General features: G+C 45.6%; 1 pseudogene; it reads left to right on the forward strand.

The window, feature by feature from the left end:
- The first annotated feature begins 7,542 nt into the window (after positions 1-7,542).
- Positions 7,543-8,101, forward strand: LOC147983240 (cell number regulator 10 pseudogene; annotated as a pseudogene).
- Positions 8,102-17,590: the final 9,489 nt, after the last annotated feature.

Here is a 17,590-nt window from a genome sequence, read left to right on the forward strand (position 1 = left end):
GCTCGACTTGTTGCAAAATGTTTTCGACAAGTTCAAGGGATTGACTACGATGAGACCTTCTCACCCGTAGCGATGCTTAAGTCTGTCCGAATCATGTTAGCAATTGCCGCATTTTATGATTATGAAATATGGCAGATGGATGTCAAAACTGCATTCCTGAATGGGTTTCTGGAGGAAGAGTTGTATATGATGCAACCGGAAGGTTTTGTCGATCCAAAGAGAGCTAACAAAGTGTGCAAGCTCCAGCGATCCATCTATGGACTGGTGCAAGCCTCACGGAGTTGGAATAAACGTTTTGATAGTGTGATCAAAGCATTTGGTTTTGTACAGACTTTTGGAGAAGCCTGTATTTACAAGAAAGTGAGTGGGAGCTCTGTAGCATTTCTGATATTATATGTGGATGACATAATACTAATTGGAAATGATATAGAATTTCTGGATAGCATAAAGGGATACTTGAATAAGAGTTTTTCAATGAAAGACCTCGGTGAAGCTGCTTACATATTGGGCATTAAGATCTATAGAGATAGATCAAAACGCTTAATTGGACTTTCACAAAGCACATACCTTCACAAAGTTTTGAAGAAGTTTAAAATGGATCAAGCAAAGAAAGGGTTCTTGCCTGTGTTACAAGGTGTGAAGTTGAGTAAGACTCAATGCCCGACCACTGCAGAAGATAGAGAGAAAATGAAAGATGTTCCCTATGCTTCAGCCATAGGCTCTATCATGTATGCAATGTTGTGTACCAGACCTGATGTGTGCCTTGCTATAAGTCTAGCAGGGAGGTACCAAAGTAATCCAGGGGTGGATCACTAGACAACGGTCAAGAACATCCTGAAATACCTGAAAAGGACTAAGGATATCTTTCTCGTTTATGGAGGTGGCAAAGAGCTCATCGTAAATGGTTATGTCGATGCAAGCTTTGACACTGATCCGGACGATTCTAAATCGCAAACCGGATATATGTTTATATTGAACGGTGGAGCTGTCAGTTGGTGCAGTTCTAAACAAAGCGTCATGGCGTGATCTACATGTGAAGCGGAGTACATACCTTCTTCGGAAGCAGCAAATGAAGGAGTCTAGATGAAGGAGTTCATATCCGATCTAGGTGTCATACCTAGTGCATCGGGTCCAATGAAAATCTTTTGTGACAATACTGGAGCAATAGCCTTGGCGAAGGTATCCAGATTTCACAAGAGAACCAAGCACATCAAGAGACGCTTCAATTCCACCCGGGATCTAGTCCAGGTGGGAGACATAGAAATTTGCAAGATACATACGGATCTGAATGTTGTGGACCCATTGACTAAGCCTCTTCCACGAGAAAAACATGATCAGCACCAAGGCTCCATGGGTGTTAGAATCATTACAGTGTAATCTAGATTATTGACTCTAGTGCAAGTGGGAGACTGAAGGAAATATGCCCTAGAGGCAATAATAAAGTTATTATTTATTTCCTTATATCATGATAAATGTTTATTATTCATGCTATAATTGTATTAAGCGGAAACATAATACATGTGTGAATACATAGACAAACAGAGTGTCACTAGTATGCCTCTACTTGACTAGCTCGTTAATCGAAGATGGTTATGTTTCCTAACCATAGACATGAGTTGTCATTTGATTAACGGGATCACATCATTAGGAGAATGATGTGATTGACTTGACCCATTCCGTTAGCTTAGCACCCGATCGTTTAGTATGTTGCTATTGCTTTCCTCATGACTTATACATGTTCCTATGACTATGAGATTATGCAACTCCAGTTTACCGGAGGAACACTTTGTGTGCTACTAAACGTCACAACGTAACTGGGTGATTATAAAGGTGCTCTACAGGTGTCTCCGAAGGTACTTGTTGGGTTGGCGTATTTCGAGATTAGGATTTGTCACTCCGATTGTCGGAGAGGTATCTCTGGGCCATCTCGGTAATGCACATCACTTAAGCCTTGCAAGCATTGCAACTAATGAGTTAGTTGCGGGATGATGTATTACAGAACGAGTAAAGAGACTTGCGGTAACGAGATTGAACTAGGTATTAAGATACCGACGATCGAATCTCGGGCAAGTAACATACCGATGACAAAGGGAACAACGTATGTTGTTATGCGGTTTGACCGATAAAGATGTTCGTAGAATATGTGGGAGCCTATATGAGCATCCAGGTTCCGCTATTGGTTATTAACCGGAGACGTGTCTCGGTCATGTCTACATAGTTCTCGAACCCGTAGGGTCCGCACGCTTAACGTTTCGATGACAGTTATATTATGAGTTTATATGTTTTGATGTACCTAAGGTTGTTCGAAGTCCCAGATGTGATCAAGGACATGACGAGGAGTCTGGAAATGGTCGAGACATAAAGATTCATATATTGGATGACTATATTCGGACACCGGAAGTGTTCTGGGTGATTTCGGAGAAAACCGGAGTGCCGGAGGGTTACCGGACCCCCCCGGGAGAAGTAATGGGCCTTATGGGCCTTAGTGGACATAGAGAGGGCTGGCGTAGGGCAGGCCGCGCGCCCCTCCCCCTCTGGTCCGAATTGGACTAGGAGTGGGGGCGCGACGCCACCCTTTCCTTCTCCCTCTCCCCCTTCCTTTCCCCCTCCTAGTAGGAGTAGGAAAGAGGGGAGTCCTACTCTTACTAGGAGGAGGACTCCTCCTCCTGGCGTGCCATAGAGGGCCGACTGGCCTCCCCCTTGCTCCTTTATATACGGGGGCAGGGGGCACCCCAGAGACACAACAATTGATCTGTTTGATCTTTTAGCCGTGTGCGGTGCCCCCCTCCACCATAGTCCACCTCGATAATACTGTAGCGGTGCTTAGGCGACGTCCTGCGTCGGTAGAACATCAACATCGTCAACACGCCGTCGTGATGACGAAACTCTCCCTCAACACTCGGCTGGATCGGAGTTCGAGGGACGTCATCGGGCTGAACATGTGCTGAACTAGGAGGTGCTGTGCGTTCGGTACTTTATCGGTCGGGTCGTGAAGACGTACGACTACATCAACCGCGTTGTGCTAACGCTTCCGCTTTCGGTCTACGAGGGTACGTGGACACACTCTCCCCTCTCGTTGCTATGCATCACCATGATCTTGCGTGTGCGTAGGAATTTTTTTTAAATTACTACGTTCCCCGTGGAGGGGTGCGAGCGCCGGAGTTCATCACTTGCCCAGTGCTTGTACTGGTCGACAGCGATGGCGGCCGTGGACGTCGTATCCTTCATGAAGGCGCCGTGGCGGTGCTCTCGGCCCCTCGCATGTGACTCCACGTGAAAACATGACATACGGATCGGGCGGTGGCGGATATCCGTGGGCGTCCCCTTCTAGGAGGCACTGTCTTGGAGTCACTGCTCATTCATGTCCGTCTCACCCCTCCTCATTTCTTCTTGGAGTTCTCCGTCCTCTCCAAGTGGTTATCCTTCGTCATCTTTGGTTAGCTTGGTAGGCGGTGGCATTGGGGGACGGTGCCCGACACCTTTGTATCATGTCTTGGGTGTGTGTTGTGTGCGGTGGTGGTGTGTGTTGTATCGGTTTGTCCGAATGTATGTGATGATGTTTGCTTTATAACATAAAGCGGGGATACAAATATATTGATCTGGCGGTTAATTATAAATGATATAGACCCAGTCATGTGCCATTTACCCCTATCGCTCATGTTATATGTTACGGAATACATAAGGTAATTATGACTTAATAAAGGTAGTGTACATAAGAAGATTCAAAAGATCAAATAGAAATTATGCATTATATGCCAAATGTTCTGTTCTTGAAAATTAGTTTGCATATTCAATCTACACAAACATTAAGCTAGCAGAATATTTGGCAAGGAAAATATTCCTTTCAACTAGTTTGGGTAATAATCCTACACAAATTCAGAGGGCCATGTTGGACGGATGGGATACTTTGACTCAAGGCATTATCAAACGAATCGAGGGACAGACCCAAGGATAATTGGCTGTCTAGAGAAGGGGCACTCAGACCCAACAACTTTCTTAGAGAGTGACCCTCCCTCAAGGGTGAGGTGAATTTATTAAGTCTTCCACCACAACAATGAATATTGTGAAGTTTTAACAAGCCTTTCTTCCAATGAACATCCAGATCATCAAGAAGATCCACTATTAGGGAAAACCCTATAGGTAACCACTTAGTAGTGGCGCCCTTATTTGACCCACGCTACTACTAGGTAGTAGTAGCGTGGGTGCAAATTGTGCGCTACAGGTAAGGCATAGTCGTAGCGCAGGGGTGGCAGTACGCAGGGGTCTAAAATCTGCACTACTATTAAGTGGTCGCCGTTGTGCCCCCGGGTTATGCAGTAGTAGTAGCGCAGGGGTGTAAGACCTGCACTACTACTAAGTGGTCCCTAAAAGGGCCACCTCTACTTTTGAGCGACACAATCCTTTCCATCTTCGCCTCATTGTTGACCCTACTCACAGATGACCTCCTCACTGTCGTTGGCACAATCAAAGTGGACACGATCTAGGTAGATTTTGGATGAGAAGTATATTTATTGAGATAGTGATAATGCCATAATGTATATCATGGTGGTGGCCCACATGTGCCGGCATGCTCATATCAAAACCGATGTGAAATTTTTGTCTATACTCGCGGGAGTAGACCCTACTCAATCCTTTCCATCTTCGCCTCATCGTTGACCCTACTCACAGATGACCTCCTCACTTTCGTTGGCACAATCAAAGTGGACATGATCCAGATTGATTTCGGATGAGAAGTATATTTATTGAGATAGTGATAATGCCATAATGGATATCATGGTGGTGGCCCACATGTGCCGGTATGCTCATATCAAAACCGATGTGAAATTTTTGTCTGTACTCGCGGGAGAAATTGGAAATGTTCCTAGCTCCTCAAGGTTGAGATCCTCTACCTTGGAGAAGACATACTTCGATGATGTCCCCGTTCATCCTTCCTTGAGCTCTTATAAGCATTCGATGTCTTTTTCTCTCTGGTACTCCGCGTCGGGATCTCTCCCATGGTATCCAAGACAAATAAAGAAATGAACAAAAACAAAGGGGTAGGGAGATTTCAAAGAAAACTTAACAGAGGCATTGTTGGGGATCCCTTTGTAGTTCTCATGGGAACACTCCTATTTGTAGCTTATATCTTAATTAAGAGGGTTTTTTGTTTCCTGTTGAACTACAAGTGGCATTGTGTTAGTCTCAGATACATATCTTGTTGTCGGGATTCTTGATATGTTGGTCGGGCATATATATTGTAATACACATTTCTTTTGAATCATTTGGTTGCATGTTCATTACCTGGCAGGCGGAGCCAACCAGCGGAAATTCTGATAGAGAATTAGGGCAGAGAAGAAAAGAAGGCAGCAGAGCTCCAACACGTGAAGGGTTGTTAGGGCGTGGGCATAAGGATTTGCCCAAAGTAGTGTGCTGACATCACCTCAGTGTAATGAGGCAATTAATTTTATTGGCATTCCTGATAGTTAGTTGTTAGATGCCGTTGTCTTGTCTTCCTGAGCAGGATACAAACACCAAACAGACCAAAAAAATACCTAAAATGAAGCATGAGCCCTCTCAACTACCAAGAGTAGGATCCACCACGCATCAATGGCCCTAAGGCCACAGGAGTTGAGGCAGATCCCGCTATAGCGAGGCTAAAGTGCGAGGGATCCGCCGCTATTTGGCATAGCCTGCGATAGCAAATCCCTAGTCCAAGTGGCTGGCTGAAGTTTAGCCAACTTTACTTGAAAGAATTCCTTCGCAGCATTTGAAAATTACAGCACACGATCACACTGTATGAAGGCATGAAGTAACGACTCACTGCCATGTCCACACATCAGACGTACTACTCATCATCCCGAATGTCGCGCCGCACCAATTCACCATACGAAAATGAAGTCTGTCATGGAATTGTCCTATTATTGTCATAGCCCATAGGGGGCACATTTCAGAGTATTTTCTTTTCCTTATAGTACGTACTGTTTTTATCGGGAGATGGAACATGGAAATCATGTGCCACTTATTTTAGCGAGTCCAGCTAATAATAGTGCACGCTAACTTTTTTAGTGCTAGTAAATCGTGGGAACCAACATATACAGGAGCCTTGGCCATCCCTATATATAGAAGCATGGAAAAATACCTATATATCCTTTTCTAGAATCGTATCGGACTACATCCAACTTGGTTCTTACTTCTGTAGAATCCATATTGTTCTAGCCTCTTTTTATTACATAAATCAAATAAGCATGTGGAAAGAAGCTTATAGAACAGATGAGATGATGGAGTTGGGGGTTCAGTTAGAAGGCTACGTGGCAGAATCCTATGAGTCGAAAACATTATCCAACGAATGATAATGCTCGGATTTGCAATCTCTCGACCGTTGGATCAAGTCTATCCAATGGCTAACATTTAAAACTATTGGCACACTATATGGTGGTATAGATATAGATATGTGAATCTATACTAATATGCAACTAAAAACTAACATTCGATTACAACCTATAAATAGAACCTAAAATTCATGAACAATGTATAAATTCTTAATATTATGAATCTAACATCATCAACATATGTTAATCAAATATAAGTGCATACTTACTTACATGTACACTGCTTGAGCGCGACGTGGAGGAAGGATTGGTATTTGCCTCGACGGAGGATCGGTTGGCTGGCCGCAACGTTCGAGGACGACGGTAGCAGCAAGGATGGAGGAGGAGGGGAGGGCGACGGGTTCGGGACAGTGGGGGAGTTTTCAATTTCCAGATGCGGTTCGGTTTTCATGTCGCGAGTCAAGGGTGGTTTTGGCTGAAAAGGTTTAACTATCACCGCGGGAATAGCAGCGGTGGGCAGAGCGAAAGGCCCGCCATGTCGACTAGTAGCGGGAGGCGGCAGTTAGGGCCCGTCACAGATAACATCCAAATATCTAGAATTTAGTTTGTCCCGTGTTAATATAGTTTATCCGGGACGAGCATGCGTTAGGCCCGCCACTGTTGCCTAATGAATTAGTGGCGGGCGTGACTTCAGCGCCCGCCATTGGTGGATTTCACCACGTGGGCAAATTGGAAGAGCTTATATATATGTGATGGGCACGTGGTAGTGCCCGTTACTGCTGTGGCACTACTGCTGTGGAATATCCAGAATAGTTGTGACGGGTTTTTGGCCGCGTCCGCCACTAATTTGAGTTCACCTATGGGCCTTTTTCATAGTGGTGATGAGCCCTCCAGGGCAGGATCCACCACACATCAATGGCCCAAAGGCCATAGGAGAGGAGACAAATTGGTGATGGTGCCGGCGAGAGAGGGGAACCCGAAATATGGGTGTCTTTCGAAAGAAAGCCGCGTGGAAGAATATGAAGTCGATCATGGAATTGTCCTATTATTTTCGTAGCCCATGGTGGGCACATTTCAGAGTATTTTCTTTTCCCTACAGTACGTACTATTTTTATCGGGAGATGAAACATGGAAATCATGTGCCACTTATTATTGATAGTCTAGCTAATAATAGTGCTGCCTAATTTTTTTTAGTGCTAATAAATCGTGGGAACCATACAGGAGCCTTGGCCCTCCTGCTGAGGCCACCCGCTTGCCCCTCGTCCACCAGTGGCCGGATTGCTATAGGAGGAACGGAACGGGTTCATTCGGCTTGGCCTCCGGCCGGTACGAGCATGCCACCAGCCACCGTGGAGGCCGGGACCACCCCCTGGTCCACGGGACTGTTCGACTGCGCCGAGGATCAGGGCGTCTGCTTGATGGGGTGGTGCTGCCCGTGCGTTGCGGTGGGGCGGATAGCGGAGATCCTGGATAAGGGGGCGACGTCGAGCGGCACCGGCGCGGCGCTCTACTTTGCGGCCGGGCTGCTGACGGGGTGGCAGTGCCAGTGGATCTACTCCTGCGTATACCGCACCAAGATGCGCGCCCAGTACGGGCTCCAGGAGACGCCCTGTCCCGACTGCTGCCTCCACTTCTGCTGGCTCGAGTATTGCGCCATCTGCCAGGAGTACCGCGAGCTCCGCAACCGGGGCTTCGTCATGGACATCGGATGGCACGCCAATGTGGAGCTACAGAAGTAGCAGGGCCGCAGCGACGGCTCCATCGTGCCGCCCGCCACGCAGCACATGATATGACAGACACGTTCATCGGAGGGCGGTAACACTAGTAGAAAACAGGGCTATGGTCCAGGCCGGCTCAGCCCATTAGTCCCGGTTCAGTGTAGAACCGGGACTAATGTGGGCATTGGTCCCGGTTCGTGAGCCCAGGGGGCCGGCCGGGCCACGTGGGCCATTGGTCCCGGTTCGTCTAGACCTTTTGGTCCCGGTTGGTGGGACGAACCGGGACCAATGGGCCTCGCTCCTGGCCCACCACCATTGGTCCCGGTTGGTGGCCTGAACCGGGACCAAAGGCTCCCCTTTAGTCCCGGTTCTTGCCACAAACCGGGACCAATGAGGTGCCTATATATACTCTCGCCCGCGAGCAGAGCACTCCAGTGCTCTGTTTTTCTCTGGCCGGCGAGGGGAGGGGTTTGTGGTGCTCTAGCTCACCTCCTATGCACATGAGGTGTTCGATGGAATGCCCGAGCCACACTACTTAAACTTTCTCCTCTCGAAGCTCGACCTCCAAGCTCCATTTTCCTCGAGATTTGTCTAGATTTAGCGGTCCGTCACGCCCCGTCCCCGTCTTCACCGCCGTCGATCACCCGCGCTGATCTCATCGCCGACACCACCGTGGTGAGCCTCTTGTTCTTATCTTCTTTCTGAAAGGAAAAATATTCTTACTTGTCTGTTTAGATAGATACTTGTATCATTTTCTTACATTTATTATTGCATCTTATATAGTGCGATGGTTTTGGTATCCGCCCCCATCGGCCCTCGTCCTGTCTATGATTCGGATTTGGTATGTATATTATCTTCATAACTATTGGTTCATTTATTGTTTATGAAAATTATGCCGACCAACGTGACATAGATTTTATTTATCTAGGATGTATGTGAATCGGAAATGCCAACCGACCCTATTGTCGAGAGGTTAAATTTAGTTGAAGAAGAAAACAATTTGTTGAAGGAAAAAATAAAAAAAATTGAGGAGGAGAAGATGATATTGGAGTTGCATGTTGCGGATGTCGTCGATGATCACAAGATCAAGATGGATGCAATGCGCTTGAAGATTAGAAAGATTAGAAAATATGCCATTCATACCGAGGCTTGGTATCATTATGCCGTTGGATCAATTGTTACCTTGGTTGCGATTATGATCGCATTTGTTTTCGCATTGAAATGTTTTACATAGTTTCAATGTATGGTTTAATTAATTAGATGCTCTGGAGAGCTATATGTTGTTAGATGAGAACTATGTATGCACTTTGGTCTTAATGTGATGATGAACTTCCATTAATTTGGACACTTAATTATATATAATGCACGCAGATGAACCGACAATGGATGTACGGTGACAGACACACCCGCGAGTACATTAAGGGCGTGCATGAGTTTCTCGATGCGGCTGAGGCAAACAAGCAGAATGGTTTTATGTGTTGTCCATGCACTGAATGTGGGAATACGAGGTCTTACTCTAACCGGAAAATCCTTCACTCCCACCTGCTTTACAAGGGTTTCATGCCACACTATAATGTTTGGACGAGGCACGGAGAAATAGGGGTTATGATGGAAGACGGCGAAGAAGAAGAGTACGATGACAACTATGTGCCCCCTGAATACGGTGATGCTGCAACGGGGGGAGCTGGTGAAGATCAAGAGGAACCAGACGATGTGCCCAATGATGCTGCCACGGGTGAAGCTGCTGAAGATCAAGAGGAACCAGACGATGTGCCCGATGATGATGATCTCCGCCGGGTCATTGTCGATGCAAGGACGCAATGCATTAGTCAAAAGGAGAAGCTGAAGTTCGATCGCATGTTAGAGGATCACAAAAAAGGGTTATACCCCAATTGCGAAGATGGCAACACAAAGCTCGGTACCGTACTGGAATTGCTGCAGTGGAAGGCAGAGAATGCTGTGGCTGACAAAGGATTTGAGAAGCTACTGAAAATATTGAAGAAGAAGCTTCCAAACGATAACGAATTGCCCGACAGTACATACGCAGCAAAGAAGGTCGTATGCCCTCTAGGATTGGAGGTGGAGAAGATACATGCATGCCCTAATGACTGCATCCTCTACCGCGGTGCATACAAGGATCTGAACGCATGCCCGGTATGCGGTGCGTTGCGGTATAAGATCAGACGAGATGACCCTGGTGATGTTGACGGCGAGCCCCTCAGGAAGAGGGTTCCTGCGAAGGTGATGCGGTATGCTCCTATAATACCACGGTTGAAACGTTTGTTCAGAAACGAAGAGCATGCCAAGTTGATGCGATGGCACAGTGAGAACCGAAAGAAAGATGGGAAGTTGAGAGCACCCGCTGACGGGTCGCAGTGGAGAAAAGTCGAGAGAAAGTACTGGGACGAGTTTGCAAAGGACCCAAGGAATGTATGGTTTGCTTTAAGCGCGGATGGCATTAATCCTTTCGGGGAGCAGAGCAGCAATCACAGCACCTGGCCCGTGACTCTATGTATGTATAACCTTCCTCCTTGGATGTGCATGAAGCGGAAGTTCATTATGATGTCAGTTCTCATCCAAGGCCCTAAGCAACCCGGCAACGAAATTGATGTGTACCTAAGGCCATTAGTGGAAGAACTTTTACAGCTGTGGAATGGAAACGGTGTACATACGTGGGATGAGCACAGATAGGAGGAATTTAACCTTAAGGCGTTGCTGTTCGTGACCATCAACGAGTGGCCCGCTCTCAGTAACCTTTCAGGACAAACAAACAAAGGATACCACGCATGCACGCAATGTTTAGATGACAGTGAAAGTATATACCTAGACAAATGCAGGAAGAATGTGTACCTGGGCCATCGTCGATTTCTTCCGACCAACCATCAATGTCGAAAGAAAGGCAAGCATTTCAAAGGCGAGGCAGATCACCGGAAGAAGCCCGCCATGCGCACCGGTGTTCACGTGCTTGCTATGGTCAATGATTTACACTACGTAATCTTTGGAAAGGGTCCCGGTGGACTAGTTGTTCCGAATGACGCTGAGGGACACGCACCCATGTGGAAGAAGAAATCTATATTTTGGGACCTACCCTACTGGAAAGACCTAGAGGTCCGCTCCTCAATCGACGTGATGCACGTGACGAAGAACCTTTGCGTGAACCTGCTAGGCTTCTTGGGCGTGTATGGGAAGACAAAAGATATACCCGAGGCACGAGAGGACCTACAACGTTTGCACGAAAAAGACGGCATGCCTCCGAAGCAGTATAAAGGTCCTGCCAGCTACGCTCTTACGAAAGAAGAGAAAGAAATCTTCTTTGAATGCCTGCTCAGTATGAAGGTCACGACTGGCTTCTCGTCAAATATAAAGGGAATAATAAATATGCCAGAGAAAAAGTTTCATAACCTAAAGTCTCATGACTGCCACGTGATTATGACACAACTGCTTCCGGTTGCATTGAGGGGGCTTCTACCGGAAAACGTTCGATTAGCCATTGTGAATCTATGTGCATTCCTCAATGCAATCTCTCAGAAGGTGATCGATCCAGAAATCGTACCAAGGCTAAGGAGTGATGTGGCGCAATGTCTTGTCAGTTTCGAGCTGGTGTTCCCACCATCCTTCTTCAATATCATGACGCACGTCCTAGTTCATCTAGTCGACGAGATTGTCATCCTGGGGCCCGTATTTCTACACAATATGTTCCCTTTTGAGAGGTTCATGGGAGTCCTAAAGAAATATGTCCGTAACCGCGCTAGGCCAGAAGGAAGCATCTCCATGGGCCATCAAATCCTGTATGTTATTGGGTTTTGTGTTGACTTCACTCCTGGCCTTAACAAGATAGGTCTCCCTAAATCACGGTATGAGGGGAGACTGACTGGAAAAGGCACTCTGGGAAGAGACTCAATAATATGCAGGGACGGATATTCTTGGTCTCAAGCACACTACACAGTTCTACAGAACTCTACCTTGGTGACCCCGTATGTCGATGAACACAAGAACAGTCTGCGCTCCAAACACCCGGAGCAGTGCGACGACTGGATTACATGTGAACACATCAGGACTTTCAGCAGTTGGTTGGAAACACGTCTCAGAGGTGACAACACTGTTTGTGATGAGTTGTACTTGTTGTCCAGGGAACCATCTTTGACTGTATTGACTTACAAAGGATACGAGATAAATGGGAATACATTTTACACGATCGCCCAAGATCAAAAGAGCACCAACCAAAATAGCGGTGTCCGCTTTGATGCAGCAACCGAGAGCGGAAAGGACACATATTATGGTTACATAGTGGACATATGGGAACTTGACTACGGACCTGATTTTAAGGTCCCTTTGTTTAAGTGCAAATGGGTCAATCTGTTAGGCGGCGGGGTACAGGTAGACCCACAGTACGGAATGACAACAGTGGATCTGAAAAATCTTGGGTACACTGACGAACCGTTCGTCCTAGCCAATGATGTGGCACAGGTTATCTATGTGAAGGACATGTCTACCAAACTGAGAAAAAGAAAAGATAAGGAAGCGAATACATCATACTATGAGCCAAAGCGCCACATAGTTCTTTCAGGAAAAAGGGACATCCTGGGAGTGGACGGCAAGACAGACATGTCTGAAGATTATGAAAGTTTCATGAAATTCCTCCCTTCAATGTCAAGGCTGACCCAAGCATCCTGATAAACAATGAAGATTATTCATGGTTACGACGCAATAAGCAAATGACACAAGCGAAGAAAAAGTGAAGACTTTCTCCCGCAATAAACAAATGCTATGTGGGTGAAATTATGATACCATCCCAACTTTCAACTTTTTCAGAGTTCATTTGAAATGCTTTCATGTCTTATGGTTCGAAACTTTGATACTTCGAAAGTGATTGTCCATTTTGTACACGAAGTGCATCAAGTTTTTGTCGTAACCCTCTCTACTTTTTGGAACATGCTATGTGGGTGAAATGATGATACCATGCCAACTTTCAACCTTTTCAGAGTTCATTTTGAAATGCTTTCCAATTTCAGAGTCATTTAGCTCAAAGAATGAATTAATAGCAAACAGAATGAACTACAAAACTTTTATGAAAATAAAAACAATCAATTAAAATATTATGTTATGATCAACTAAAATAAAACTATAATATTCTTCAATAGCAAAAAGAATATAATTTGTGTGACCTAAAATCAAACTATAAGTATTTAATTGTAAGTATAAATAAAAAATAAATAGCAAAGAAGAAAAAAATTCTAATTTTATAGTAAAGTTATTCATAAACTAGTGATTCACACAAATTTTTAAAAATTCAAATTTAAACTATTTAAAATTTAAAACTAATGGCACTAACAGAAAGTTTATAATTTTTGTGACCTAAAAGCAAAAAGAAATCACTAAAAAACTGTAATATTTAGTTTTAAGTAGAAATAAAAAATAAATAGAAAAAAATTTCTAATTTTATAGTAAAGTTATTCATAAACTAGTGATTCACATAAATTTTTAAAAATTCAAATTTAAACTATTTAAAATTTAAAACTAATGGCACTAACAGAAAATTTATAATTTTTGTGACCTAAAAGCAAAAAGAAATCACTAAAAAACTGTAAGTATTTAGTTTTAAGTAGAAATAAAAAAATAAAAAACCAAAAAAATATAGAAATAAAAAAGAAAAAGCCAAAAAAAATGCCACCTACTGGGCCTCCACGGCCTGAATACGACTAGAAACCCTACATGGGCCAGGATTCAGGCCCGTAGAAGGCCCAATAGGCCCACAGGCAAAGCAGTGTCAAATTAGGCCCATAGGCCTGCTGTTCAGAGGAGTTCGAGAGGGAGGAGGCAGCAGAGCTTATAAACTGGTGTTGGGCGCTGTCAACTAGCGATGTGGGACTAAACTTATGGGCGCGGGGCAGCACAAGGGTATTGGTCCCGGTTGGTGGCCCTAACCGGGACTAAAGGTGGCATTGGTCCCGGTTGGTGGCACCAGCCGTGACCATTGCCCCCCTTTAGTCCCGGTTGGTGCCACCAACCGGGACCAATGGGCTTCGCTTCCCGCCCTTTGGGCTGCAGAAAAGAGGCCATTGGTCTCGGTTTGTGGCACCAACCGGTACTAATGCCCACCTTTAGTCCCGGTTGCTGCCACAAACCGAGACTAAAGCCTCTTCTATATAAGGCCACACTTTGGAATTTTTCATTCTCATCTTGCAGTTGTCGCCCCTGACGCCGCTAGGCTGCCCCGACGCCGCCCCGACCCCATCGTCGTCGTCGCCCGCGACGCGCGCCGCCACGGCCCGCCCCCGTCGCCGTCTCCCTCGTCCCTGCCCCGACGTGCACCGCCCTGTCCCGCCCTCGTCGTCGCCCGCGCCGGCCCCTTGCCTGCCGCCCGCCGCCCCGGCTACCGTCCCCGTCACCGCGTCCCCGAGCCGGCCGTCCTCGTCGCCGGACTCCAGCCGTCGCCGCCCCCCTCAAAGTGAGCCCCCCTCTCGAGTGCCACACTTGCGCCGCCCGAGCGCCCTTGCTCCGCCCCTGCTCCATGGTCGTCGCCGCCCGAGCGCCCCGGCTCCGCCCCTGCGCCCTTGCTCCGCCCCTGCTCCGCCGGCCCCGAGCGCCCGAGGAGAAGTAGAGGAGAGGAGAAGTGGAGCAGCAGCAACGCGCTGTCCACTTTTCTGAATTTTTTGGAACAGGAGGATTTTTTTTGTCCATATAGAAGGTGTTTGATGAAATACTAGATGGCTTTGGGCATTTTTGGAATTTTTAAAAAATATTTGTGGTGAGGTACTGATGCAAGACAAAGGCGATGGCAAGATTTCAGAATTTTTGGAGAGGTTTAGAATAGGTTTTCAACAAGTTATTTGAATCCGATTCAAATTTCATATGAATGAAATTTGAAAATTTTGAACTATGGATCAGAATATGCTAAATATGTCAAAAATGTTTTTTATATGATGTTTTTTTTCATATATGTATTCATTTTTTTATTTAGGTTGTTAATTAGTAGATATCGATTTTAGGTTAGTGTAGAGGAAAAAGTAAAATAAGGAAAAGGAAGAAAAGAGGAAGAAGGAAGAAGAAGAAGAAGAAAAGGAAGGAGTTTGGAAAGGAAAATAAGAAGAGGAAGGCTTCTTTTTTTTTCTTCGATCTTCTCCTCTATTTTGTTCATGGATATATGCTAAAGAAAGCGAGGGGGGTGATAGATGATGATGAGGGGTCGAGAGTGGGACGAGAGGTCGAGAGGTGTCGAGGGGAGAAAAAATATGTTATCAGGGACGAGGGTCATCGAGGGGTCGAGAGAGGGATGAGGGGTCGAGAGAACTAAATAAGAAGAAGAAGAGGAGAGGAAGAAGAGGAGAAATAAATAAGAAGAAGAAAAAAGAAGGGGAAGAAGAGGGAGAAGAAGAGGAGAGGAAGAAGAGGAAGTATTCTCCTCTATTCTTTCTTTTCTTCTTTTTTCTTCTTCTTCTTCCTCTTTATTTTATCGGGAACGAGGGTCGTCGAGAGGTCGAGGAGCGGTAGAGGAGAAACCCTAAATAGAAAGTATCGTCGGTGTGAGATACATGTACCGTCGGTGTCGGACACTACACCCACATCCCACAAGTGGCGCGGGCTTCGACGCCCACGTCACTTGTGGGATGTGGATGTAGTGTCCGACACCGAAGGCCACATGTATCTCACACCCACGAAACTTGCTAGCTATTTAGGGTTTCCTCTACCGAAAAGAAGAGGAGAAATAAATAAGAAGAAGAAAAAAGAAGAAAAATAAGAGGAGAAGAAGAAAGGAATAGTGGAGAAGAAGAGAAAATAGAATATATTCTATTTTCTCTTCTTCTCCACTATTCCTTTCTTCTTCTCCTCTTTTTTTTCTTCTTTTCTTCTTCTTATTCTCCTTCTTCTTCTTATTCTTATTAGCCGGAAGTAGAGAGAGGTTTCCTAGTGTCAAAGTATTGAAGAAATCCATGCCTTCATCATTAGCCGGAAGTAACCAGGGCATGTTGGTACGAAGTTCTGCAAAGTTGTTTTGGAATGGAGTCCCGGATAGAATAATCTGCCTTTTGGTACCAATTCAGCAAAGGCCTTCCAAATAGCGATATTCGGAAGGCTCTTGCTGAAATTTGTACCAAAAGGCGGATTATCCTATCTGGGAGTCCGTTCCAGAACAACTTTGAAGAGCTTCGTACCATCATGCACATGTTACTTTCGCCTAATGATGAAGACATGGTTTTGTTGAATCCTGAGACACTACGCAACCTCCCGACCCCTCGGCGATCCTATCGAACATGAGAGGAAGAAGAGGATAAAAAAAGAAGAGGAAGAAGAAAAAAAGAGGAGAAGAAAGAATAGAGGAGATCTTCTCCTCTATTCTTTCTTCTCCTCTTATTTTTCTTCTTCTTCCTCTTTTTTTATCGGGAACGAGGGTCGTCGAGGGACATAGATGTAGTGTCGTCGTTGTCGATATATACCCCCTCCCAATAGCTTACTATGATTAGGTAGCTAGTTCTACGTTTGGCACTAATATATCCATCTATCATGTTTGAATAATAATTGCCATGTTGTAAATATTTGTAGAAACTATGGACACCGCCCTAGACGAAGCAACATAAGAAGCGTTGTTGAGGGACATAATCGCAGAAGGAAGTGATGCCATCTCGTTGTTTCTCAACGAAACCGATGGTCTGGAAGGAGAGGGTGAACAAGCTGGCTACGGTGACCTAATGCCGGTGCAAGAAGAAGAACATGAGGACGGCTCCGGTGACCGAACCGAGTCCGGCCAGGTATATATATTAGTTAAGCCTATGCTGACTAGATGATTGATGCATTCATTGTTTTGATATGTACACATATTAATTAAGTCTTTGTTCTTTTTTCTAGCCCTCCGGATCGAGCACAACTTCGGTAAAGAGACGATGCCCGAAGAAAAAATTGAGCTCGGATGAAAAGTTTGAGATCATAGCAATCGCGCCCGACGGCCAACCTATTGAACCCCTCCGGACAAAGAGCGCATTTGTTGCTCAGTGCGGGGTTCTGGTTAGGGACAAGTTCCCGATAAGCATCCAGCAATGGTTTAAGCCGGCTACAGAAGACCCTGAGGTCTCTTATGTCAATGATATGCAGAAAAATGATCTTTGGACTGAGCTGAAGTCAAATTTCACCCTACCGCCTGAGGATAATCCAGAGAACCCAGTTAAAGAGAAATTAATCAAGTCTTTTGCTCTGAAGAGGATGGCAGAACTATTCAGGAGGTGGAAGAAAGAGCTGAATAAGTTTGTCGAAAATAATGAGACACCAGAATTTAAGGGCAGATATGAGAATATCAGAGATCACTGGCCCGCATTTGTGGCCCATAAGACATCGGAAAAGAGTAAGAAGATGTCGGCGACAAACAAGCAAAATGCTGCGAAGAAGAAGCTTCACCATCGCACGGGGTCAGGTGGCTACCTCGTAGCCCGGCCTAAGTGGTCCAAGACTGAGAATGATCTGGTTCATAAAGGGATCGAACCAGAGACAATTAACTGGCCAGACCGTTGCCGGACTTGGTTCTTCGGGGCTGGCGGAACACTGGACCCTGTAATAGGGAAGTGCATTTGGACG

Source organism: Triticum urartu, chromosome 2A, assembly GCF_056163025.1.
Source record: "Triticum urartu cultivar PI428250 chromosome 2A, HENAU_Tu73, whole genome shotgun sequence".
Taxonomy (NCBI): Eukaryota; Viridiplantae; Streptophyta; class Magnoliopsida; order Poales; family Poaceae; genus Triticum; species Triticum urartu.